Source organism: Antechinus flavipes, chromosome 3 (assembly GCF_016432865.1).
Source record: "Antechinus flavipes isolate AdamAnt ecotype Samford, QLD, Australia chromosome 3, AdamAnt_v2, whole genome shotgun sequence".
NCBI classification, from domain to species: domain Eukaryota; kingdom Metazoa; phylum Chordata; class Mammalia; order Dasyuromorphia; family Dasyuridae; genus Antechinus; species Antechinus flavipes.
The window spans coordinates 409,542,870-409,554,738 of NC_067400.1; positions in this window are offsets into that span (position 1 = coordinate 409,542,870).

Below are 11,869 nucleotides of genomic sequence, written 5' to 3' on the forward strand. Positions count from 1 at the left end.
CTTTTAAGGCTAACATTCAGTCATCTATGATATTTATAGTCATCTATACTTGAAAGAATGAGGGAGCATTGGAAGAGAAATGAGATCATCTAGTTTAGATCTCTTGTTTTTAAGATGAGAAGAGTAAAGATCAGAAAGTTTAAGTAGTGTGCCCAATATACATAGCAGTTTAGTGGAAAAATCAGCATGAGGACCCAGGTCTCCTGAGTTAAAATGCAGTATTCTTCTCATTGATTAATTTATCAACTCAACTATTATAATTTAATCACTATCCTATGTTTGTATCAATGTACTAAGTATAACAGAAAGATTAAAAGCATATAATATGATCTCTAACCTCACTGACCTTGTGGCCTACTAGGATGCAATGACACATAAGTATTTGCAAGACAAAATAATATATAGTAATTTTACAAGAGCAATAAAAATAAAATGCTTTATAAAATATTGATAATGAAATAAGATGAAGGGCTGACAGAAAAATACATAGCTTATGATCTGGACTTTTAAAGAATGGGCAGGATTTCAATATATCAGGTAGGAAATCAAATGAAAAATCACGAAAAATATATGGGAGATATTTATTAATTCAGTTTTTCGGGAGCATATGACATATGGTGGGAAGTCAGATGACATAGAGCTGAAGGAATATAAAGTTCTAAGATCACTGGAGTTTCAATACCAGGCCAAGGTGTGTGAACTTCATTGAGTAAGATATTGAGAACCATAGAATGTGTTTGAGTAAAGGACTCAAATAATATCTATTCATGAGGAAAATTGATTTAGCAGCAATTAAGGGATGTATTAGAGACTAGAGAGAATGGATATAAGAAGACAAGTTAGGAGATTACTGTGTCTAAATGAGTATTAATAAAGGCTGTATTTGGAAGATGTCAAAAGAAAGAGAAAAGAAATGAGGGATAGATTTTGTGGAACTATTGAGGTAAAATCTGCAAAATGTGGAGGCTGGTATGCTATTAGAATTGAGAGAAAGGGAAATATTGAAGACAACACTACCAGTTGAGTAAATAAGAACTGGGTTTAACTGGAGAAAGCATTAAGGGACAAGTTATAAGTAAAAGACAAGTTCAATTTTGAAAATATTATATGTGAGGTACAATTGAGATATATATGTAACCATGTATTTATGTAACCAGGAAGCAGAGGTTCTGAAGCTCAAGGAAAACCAAGTCTACATTTATAAATTTAGAAGTCAATCACATTGAGTTGACAGATGAAGCTAGGGAATAAATGAGGTTTCCAAAAAAGAAAATGCAAGCAAAAAGGAATGAAAGTTGAAGACAGAACTTTAGTGAACATCTACCTTAAGGCATTTGAAAAAAGAGAATGAAGTTAGAGGAAGATCAATCAGAAAGATAGAATATCCCAAAGACTGTAATGATTGTGAAAACAAGGGAAGACAGAATACTGAGTAGTAGGAAATACTCAATAGTATTAAGCCAAGGTAAGGAGAATGAACAGTGAGAAAGTTAATTGAAATAATAACTGGAAGATTATTAATGATCTTGGGAACACAATTTTAGGACAAATGTTAAGACTAAAAAGTTTCAATAAGTGGGAAGAGATAAAAGAATTGATAGTAAACAAATACATATATAGCAGAAGTCTTTTTTTAGGATTGGGGAAGTCCAAGTATGGCTACAAGAAGATAAAAAAAAAATGAATCACAGATTAAATATGCATTAGAGAAAGAGTGATTGTTATAGAAAGGTTTGGAAAGGACTGAAGGGGATAAGATCAAAAACACGGAAAGAAGGACTGGCTTTAGGAAAAAGTAAGAAGATGTCATTCTAAATGAAGAAAAAGAAAAAAAAGTTATAACTGTTGCCAAGCATTTATTAATCACCTACTATATGTATGGCAGGTACTGAGCACTAGGATACAAAGAAAAGCAAAAAAAAAAAAAACTATTTATCCCTTTGGGATAAAGAGGAATCTTGGTGGGTGCAGTATAGAGAGCACCAGTCTCAGTCAGGAGAATCTGAGTTCAGATTTTACTTCAGTTGTGTAATCCTGGGCAAGTCACTTACATCAATTGCCTCCAAAAAGAGGAAAATGTGGAAGAGATTCATTGTTCTCCAATCATGTGACCTGATCTTAGTAAATCTCAAGAGGTTATATCATTTTATTAATACATATATGTATAAGGACAGCAATTGAGGTAGGATAGGAGTTTAAGGAAAGAGAAATAAGTTTATAAGAAAATGCATAAAGAATGAGTTTAAGGTACTATAAATTATTAAAAAAATTAAAAGTCAAGCTGAGATTACTTAATATAAATTTATCAATTTACACTTACCACACTGAAGTCCTAGAAAATTATGGAAGAGAAAACTAAGCTCACATTTCCTTCAACTTTGCACTTTGTTGCCAGACTTGCAAAATTTGAGGAATACTTCAAGGCAATAGCAAATAACATATTTGTGACTTCAGCTCATTTTTGTCCCAACAAGACATCAAAGAATAAATCAGGATGTTTTCCTTAAAAATCAGAGTGGTATTTTAAAATATATTCTTAAAAAGTGTTTAAAAGATGTAGTTCCACACATTTTAGAAGAAAACCCATTTGCAGTTCAAACTATTACAAAGTTACTCTGTATGACCCTAAGTTCCACAAACTCCTGAATACAAATTCAGGTTTCAAAATCCAGTTTAAGAAATCTTTATATGTCCAAAATCCCAAGCTAAAGGAAAGAGAGACCTTTCTATAACTAGTCAGGGTTCTATGTTTTTTTCCTAAGACAGAGCTATTTTCACCTCATTGATTTCCCCTGCTGATTGAGTTGTGCTCAGCTGTACCTCAGAGATAGCTTCATTTCCTTTGACTCATTTTTCACTTACATTGAATTCCTGCACAATTAGTGCATTGCTTCACATAACTGCTGACTATTGACAAAATACTATACTTCCCTTTCATTTCCAGTGCTATAGTAACTGCTATTGGCCCCTCTTGAGTACTTTCTACTATATGTCTATAGAAAAAAATTGATCTGTGGCATGCTGGATATCTAAGCTTCAAAATCCTTTCTGAGAACACTAGCATCATTGGCTATAACTGGCCTGATTTCCTGTAGTGAAAGGATGTTGAGCTCAAAACTAGGAAATCTCAGTTTCTGAAACATCCCTGAGCAACACAATGGACAGTGACTTGTTTTCTATTGCTTCATTTCACCTCAGTCTTGAAAGAATGATTAGAAAACGTCTTCATAATATAGTTTATTTCCTGAATTTGGGTCTTGGCTCTAAGCTTAATGACAATACTAGCTGCAATGTAATTTGATTGATTTTTTTAAATCATAGCAATGGGGAATATACTTATTCTTGTTGCCAGCATATGGAAATAAGGACTTTAAGAAAGCCTTCTTATTCTTATTATACCTCCCTGCTTCTTAAATATAATAAAAGTATGCAATGAAAGACCGAAATAGATTGCTAGCAGATAAGTGAAATTTAAAGGGCTTTCTTTATAGTTTCTGAGTTTAAAGGCTTGTTTTTTTGTTTGTTTTTTTTTTATTTTATTTTATATTTTCTTTATTTTTTTTTTGTTTTCATCAGAGATACATCATCAGTATCATAGTATTTACAAAATAATTTACAAATATTATCTCATTTTATCCTTACAACAACCTTATGAAATAGGTGTATTATTTTACAGATGAATAAGCTGAAGCAGAAAAAAGATTTAAGTGAATAGTTCAGTGAAGTGACTGAACTCCATATTTGAACTCCAGGTCATCTTGACTCTAGGGCCACCATTTTATCCATCATTCCACTTACCTTCCTGATACATAGATTGTCATACCTGTCAGCATTATAAATCAATTGTGGAATTACTAAACTAAATAAATAAATAATTCAGGTAAGTCTAATTTATTAGGTGGGTTACAAAATTAGAAGAATTTTTTTTCCAGTTTTGATCACTATACAGGAATGGTTTTGCTCCCTACCCTTTACTCCTCTACTCTTAGTGTCTAATTGCTTCTGTCTTTGACATGAGGCCCAAACATACTCTGAAACTAGTTGAAGCCTTAGGAAATAGAGGAAGTCTTGCCTCTCTGAGATTTTGTCTCAATATTAAACTGTTTTGTTACTGGTGCCCTTTAGTCTGAATGCCTTGTAAGATCCTAATAGCTTCTTGCATAGACTCTTTGGCCTGGGTTCTTGACTTTATCTTGGCTCAAAGCTCTGTATAAATACCTATTGCTTTGCTCCCTAATCCTCTGACCTGTATTTCTGATCCCTCCTGCCTCACTTCATTTGACTTTAAGATCATTTCCTGCCTAGAATTTACTATAATAGTCTTTTCTTCCCTGACTTAGCTGATTTCTCTTAGAACCTTCTCTCTTAACTTGAGCTTTTCTCCCAATTAGACCTATGAAATCTGCATATCTTAGTTGATCTTCCAGAGTTTGACCTTCAACCCACCTGATTATAATTATTGTCAGTTTGGGGGAAATGTAGTTCAAAATGAGGGAGTCTACCCATGAATATATGTGACAAAGAACATGTCTTACAGAAAAATGTCTACTATTTGAACACATAGTAATGAATCTTTATTTCATTACCTTTCCTTAAAAACTTGAAAACTACATGCCTTGTTTTTACCTTTCACTTTAACAAAAACAACCATTTCCAGTTCACTCTTTGGAAAATTATCCATTCTGTTAAGCTTATGCTTCCTTTTTGGAGAGAGAAAAAGACAAAAACCTAGATCTAATAAAAAGAAATTACATGGTTTATTTTATGTGTAAAAGAAGATCTAAGAAACAGAGTCCATTATAGTAGAATAAAATGTAATGTGATATAATCCAAAAGAATGAAAATTAAGAAAATTCAACAGTCAGAATTTTGAGGGGAGAGGGGGAAATTGTCTATGTATGTGGAATTCCTGGTATGAAAAATCAGCAATATCTCACAGTCTTAGAGGGCTCCTTGAGAACAGTGAAAATTTAAATCATTTGCAATTGGTCAGGTAACTAGAAGTATAAGAATTTAAATGCAGAACTGTCTAATTCCAAGGCTCGCTATTTACTGAGTTACAGTGAATGTTCACTTAAAAGTAAATCTTGCAATGCCAAGACATGAATCTTTTGTAAGTGTAAATAGTAGCAATTGTTGATTTTATGTGATAGATGAATAAATAGATTAAGATATATGATGTCGACGTATATATGTGTTGATTTATATATGATGACATAGTTTAAAAGAACAAAAATATTTAAAAGTCACATTTCATATTTATATTTTTAAATTATTATTTTACCACACATTTTTATTTGAGGCATTTTTGTTTTGCCTCTCATTACATGTAATACATTGAAATTTTCATTTATAGTTCACATAAATCATCTCAAATTTTTCTGCAAGCATCCTAATTCACCATTTTTATAGAATAATAGTATTCCACTACAATCATATAGCATAATTTATTCAGCCAGTTCCCATTTAATGGGAATCTCTCAATTTCCAATTCTCTGCCACCACAAAATAAGCTACAAAATATTTTTGTATATATAGTTCCTTTTTCCCTTTTCTTTGATTTCTTTGGCTATAGACCTAGAAGTGGTCTTGCTTTGTCAAAATGAATGCATACTTTTATAATGGGCATAGTTCCAAATTGTTCTGCAGAATAATAGGGTTAGTTTACAACTCCCTTGACAGTACATTAGTGTCCCATTTTCCCAAAATTTCCTCAACATTTATTATTTTCCTTTTTATTCTTGTTATTAGTAACCAAATATATGAATGTAATTGAGATAAATTTATCCAAGAAACAAAATCAGATAGCAGAATAGATTACAAACCAGAATATGACAATATGTTGATTAAAATAAATGCATTTGAAACAGATAAAAACACATAGATTTAACATAAGGGGCTTGATCAGAATCTATTAAGCTTCATGTAAAATTGTTTTAATAAGTTAGGGTATCATTCATTATCTCATAAAAAATAGGTTTGATTAAAAGAGCAGAGAAACTGTATTCTGCTAAAAGATACCATAGATAATGAAACAATGTCAATACTAAATATGTATGTACAAATGACATAGACCTCAAATTCTTAGAAAATTAAATAAGTTACTCCAAGAAATAGATAGTAAAAGCTATACCTGGGGAGACTTCAACTTTAAACTTGAAAGCTATATAAAGCTAACCACAAAATAAATAAGAAATCTATTAAGGAGATTAGTGAAATTTTCAAAAAGTTATTTGGGGACAGTTAAATGGTACAGTGGACAGAGACCTAGAGGATATGAGTTCAAATTGTGCCTTCCCTATTAACTAGTTTTGTGAAACTGGACAACTCTCTTAACTCAAATTGTTTTCCTCCTAAAAGTTATTTTCTCCTGTTAATCCTTGTGTCTCTCTTTAACTTTGGTTCTGCTCAAAAGTCTGTTTTGTTCCCAACTACTGCCTCCTTTAATCTTACCTCCATTTTATCATTTCTGTTCTTATTGTTATTTCCTTTCCTTCCTACTTCCCCATTGGACCAGCTAGGTTTTTATACCTAATTGAGTCTATATATGTTCTCTCTCTTTCCATTTATCCATCTTATTTTACATTATCCAATATAATTGACTTATTTCTATGTTTTCTGTCAATGTAGAGTCTCTTTAACTTTCCTAATTTTTATAAAATTCTTATAAGTTATAGATATTCTCTTTCCATGTAGATTAACTTTATGGAATCCCTTATAATTTCTCTTTAATATTTACCTTTTCATATTTTTCTTAAACCTTGTGTTTCAGAGTCAGATTTTCTATTTGGCTCTGGGCTTTTTCCCAGGAAAACTGAAAGTTCTCTACTTTTCTCACAAATTATTATACTCAGTTCTGTTAGGTAAGTTATTCCTGTTTGTAATCTTAGCTCTTTTGCTTTCCAAAATATAATATTTTAAGCTCTTCATCATTTAATGTGGTAGCTACTAAATCTTGTGTGATTCTAAAGATTACCACGCAATATTCAAATAATTTCTTTCTGAAAGCTACCAGTATTTTCTCTTTGACCTGGGAGCACTGGAATTTGATTATAATATTGCTAATATTTTCATGTTGGGATCTCTTTCAGGAGGTGAATGATGATTTCTTTCAATTCACATTTTATTCTCTTGTTTTTATCCTATCCTTGTTTTGTTCTGATGAGATGCTTTACATTTTATTCTTTTGACTTTGTTTTGTTGTTTCTTTGTGTCTTGTGGAGTCATTATCTTCTACTGGCCCAATTTTAATTTTTAATTCATTGTTTTCATAAGTGAATTTTTGTAGCATTTCCCCATTTGGCTAACTATGGTTTATAAGGTGTTCTTTCTTCAGTATTTTTGTGTCTCCTTTACTAACTCACTAATTTTCTGTTCATAATTTTGTTGCATACTTTTAATTTTTTTCTAATTATTCCTTTACAATTCTTAATTTGATTTTAAAAATAATTTTCAGCTCTTCTAGGAATTCTTGTTGAACTTATGCCTAATTCATTTTTTTTCATTTCTTTGCTCAGAGCTCTTTTGATATTCTCTTCTTCTGAGTTTGTGTTTTGACCTCTCCTAGTTGCTTTTTACATCCAGGTTCTTTTTCATTGCTCATTAAAAAACAACAACAACAACAACAACAACAACAAAAAAAAAAAAAAAAAAAAAACTTTAAACTTTGTGTTAAAATTATTTTTTTCTCCAAGGGTAAAGTTTGAGGATTACATTGTATGAAATTTCAAGATTTTTCTCATGAATTGTTTTCAGAACTAGTTCTATGATTATACAAGTTTTTTATGCTTCCACGATGGTATGATTCTGGGAGAGGTAGGTCATTGTTCTCTGGTCTTCTCTCTAGTCCCTACCTAGAAAAAATCTCTGCTCCCTTAAAACCAGAAGTGTAATTGCTGTTCAAGGTCTTTCTTTCCTTGGGATCAAAATTGTTCCTGTCCACTCTAAAACAGTGACCTGGAAGTAGATATAGGCAATAAAGCTGTCAAATCCTGCCCTGTCCTTTACCCAGTGATAGCACAGGGATTCCCTGTAATCTTTTTATCTATTCCATGATTCCTGACTGTCTCTGGGACAAGAACTCCCAAAGTTGCTTCTGTTCTCTCCACTGCCTCTAAGGTCCATTTGCTACCACATGCATGGTTGCTCCATATACATGGACTACAGGTTAGTCCCCATTTGACTATAAAAACTCTCATCTTCAGACTTCCTAAGTTGTCTTGTGCTGGAAAACACAAACATCAATTGACTTAGTCATTCCTGAATTCAGTTGGAGTCATTTTAAAGTTGTTTGGATGGGAATGTTAGAAAAGCTCATCTATGGTGCTTTATCTCTACCATTGTTTGTTATTTTAAGGATGTGTCAATTTACTGCTATACTTTTCCACTCATCATCTTTATGATTTTCACTAGTCCCTTTCCTGTCCACCACTTTCCTATATGTTCCCATTAGAATGTAAAAATCCCTGAGGGAAAGAACTATTTCACTCTCTAATTTGTAATTCCCTAGAGTGTATTTAAGTGCTTGGTACATAATAAATGCTTAATGAATCTTTTTTAATTTATTTTTTTCAAAATCTCGTTTTGATTTGTGAATTTGTTTTAGACAAATTAGAACTCGCCAAAAGTCAATTATAGGCAATGCATTTATTGTCTATTCACTATATATTCAGAAAATGCCATTAGTTTTAGTAATCAATCAGTGCACAACGAAACTTGAAGCTAAAAATTCTTTGCAGAATCAGTTACAAATTCTCCAGAGGTAACCAACCACAATTAATTTTATGCAATCTATTCACAAACACCTATGTACACCTTAAAATATTTTCCAAAGCCAAACAAAATACTTCTAATATTTTGATAGTTATCACTTTTTATTTAGTGAACACCTTTATTCCTTTCTTATATAGCATACATCAGGTTGATAATCACTTCTGATCCAGGAAACAGTTTCAGAAGATACTATAATTTGATGAAATACCAATCATGGGATTTGTTTTTCTTCTACATGAAAAAAGTTATATGTCACATTTTTTCCTCAAACATCCCCAGGAACTACTTCAGTGTAAATGCTTCCATTAATGAGTCTGTTTGCCTTGGTCTGGTGTGTCTGTTACTAAACTCCAAAGAGTTTCTTATTTGAAAATTCTTGAGTTTTTTGAATGATGCAGTTCATTTTGGGGCTGCTCTACTGCTCAGTCAGTTCAGACAAGAAGTTGCACAAGGATACAGAATTTTCCCTTTGAGATGCCAAAGTCTATTGGGAATGGGTTGGTATTTTATTGCTATTGGGGATCTTTCAGAAGTTTTGAAAACAGAAGATTTTATTTTTTGTTTTGTTTTGATATAGAAAACTTTGACAATGGCTTTGGCAGAATTACAAAAATCTTTATGCTTATAAACTAGAATAACATTTTCAGCCATCTGGCTTTATTGCAGCACCCTCTGAGCAGGGTTAGATATAAAAACAGTTGGCAATTAAGGGATTTAAGGTGGTTTCCTTATTAGTTTCTAAACTAAAAGTATCATATAATACATACATACATACATACATATATATATATATACATACATACATATACATATATATACATATATATACATATATATATGTATATATATATGTATATATATATATATAATAACTGAAGGAGGGTTGTTACTTCACTGTAACAAACTTGTGAGTGGCTCATCAAGGTGAGAAATTCTTTACACAAAGAAACTTATCACATATTATGCCCTTTAGTTCCCTGGCTATATTTCCTTATACTCAAACTTGCACTGCCATTCTTATACCTTCCCTAACTATATCAACCTTCTTTCTTAATCTAAGTCCTTCCTAACTCCCTTCAAGGGTGATTTTTCTTCTTCTTTAGTATTAAACTAATTTCCATGGTGTTCCAGCAAAGTGGAGAGAAAAAAGCCAAGAACACAAGTGTGAATCATTCCTTTTTAACTTCACAATTATGTCTAGATTTAAGCTTCATGAACTAAATTATTTTATTTTAATTTTAATGATATTTTATTGGGGCAGCTAGTTGGTGCAAAGGGTAGAACATCAACTTTGAAGTCAGGAGGACCTGAGTTCAAATCTGACCTCAGACACTTAACACTTCCTTAACTGTGTTATCCTGTATCCTGGGCAAGTTATTTAACCCCAATTGCCTCAGCAAATACACACACACACACACACACACACACACACACACACATTAAATTGTGCTATGTGATTATGATAGAATGTAATTGTTCTATGGGAAATGATGAACAGGATGCTTTTAGAAAAAAAAAAATGGAAAGTCTTCCATGAACTTAAACAAAGTGAAATATACTGTATACACAGTAATAACAATGTTCTGGTATGATTAGCTGTAAATGACTTTGCTATTTTATTTTAGCAATACAATGATCTACGGCTACTCTGAAGGACTTGTGATGAAAAATCCTATCTATACCCAGAGAAAAAAAAAATTGACTGTGTCTCAATATAGATTGAATCATTCTTTCTGTCTCTGTTCTTCCTTTCCTCCCTTTCTCTCTCTCTCTCTCTCTCTCTCTCTCTCTCTCTCTCTCTCTCTCTCTCTCCTTCTTTTCCTCCCTCCCTCCTTCCCTCCTTCTCCCTCTGTTTCTCCTTTACTTCCTCCCTCCCTCTCTCTCAATGGGAGATCCATGTTTTCTTTCACAACATGACTTTTATGTTTTAAATAACTTCACATGTGATTTCTTCATGGGAACTGGGTGTGGTATAGAAAAGAATCTGAAGCTCAAAAGTTTTTAAAACAAATATAAAAGAATGTTTTTAGTGTAATGGGAAAAATATTAAATGAATAGTTTTTGAAAATAAATGTTTGAAAAATAGTGTTTTATTTTTTTTCCAAATACATGCTTAACATTTAGCTTTGCAAATCCTTGTGTTCCAAATTTTCCCTCTCTCCCTTCTACTCAAGACAGCAAGCAACACAATATAGATTAAACATGTGCAGTTTCACCTGTCAGATTGACTAAGATGACAGGAAAAAATAATGATGAATGTTGGAGGGGATGCGGGAAAACTGGGACACTGATGCATTGTTGGTGGACTTGTGAATGAATCCAACCATTCTGGAGAGCAATCTGGAATTATGCCCAAAAAGTTTGTGCATACCCTTTGATCCAGCAGTGTTTCTATTGGGCTTATATCCCAAAGAAATACTAAAGAAGGGAAAGGGACCTGTATGTGCCAAAATGTTTGTGGCAGCCCTGTTTGTAGTGGCTAGAAACTGGAAATTGAATGGATGCCCATCAATTGGAGAATGGTTGGGTAAATTGTGGTTTATGAATGTTATGGAATATTATTGTTCTGTAAGAAATGACCAGCAGGATGAATACAGAGAGGACTGGCGAGACTTACATGAACTGATGCTAAGTGAAATGAGCAGAACCAGGAGATCATTATACACTTCAACAACAATATTGTATGAGGATGTATTCTGATGGAAGTGGATTTCTTTGACAAAGAGACCTAATTCAGTTTCAATTGATAAATGATGGACAGAAGCAGCTACACCCAAAGAAAGAACACTGGGAAACGAATGTGAACTATTTGCATTTTTGTTTTTCTTCCCGGGTTATTTTTACCTTCTGAATCCAATTCTCCCTGTGCAACAAGAGAACTGTTTGATTCTGCAAACATATATTGTATCTATGATATACTGCAACATATCTAACATATATAGGACTGCTTGCCATCTGGGGGAGGGGGTGGAGGGAGGGAGGGGAAAAATCAGAACAGAAGCAAGTACAAGGGATAATGTTGTAAAAAAAAATTACCCTGGCATAGATTCTGTCAATATAAAGTTATTATAAAATAAAATAAAAATATTTTTAAAAA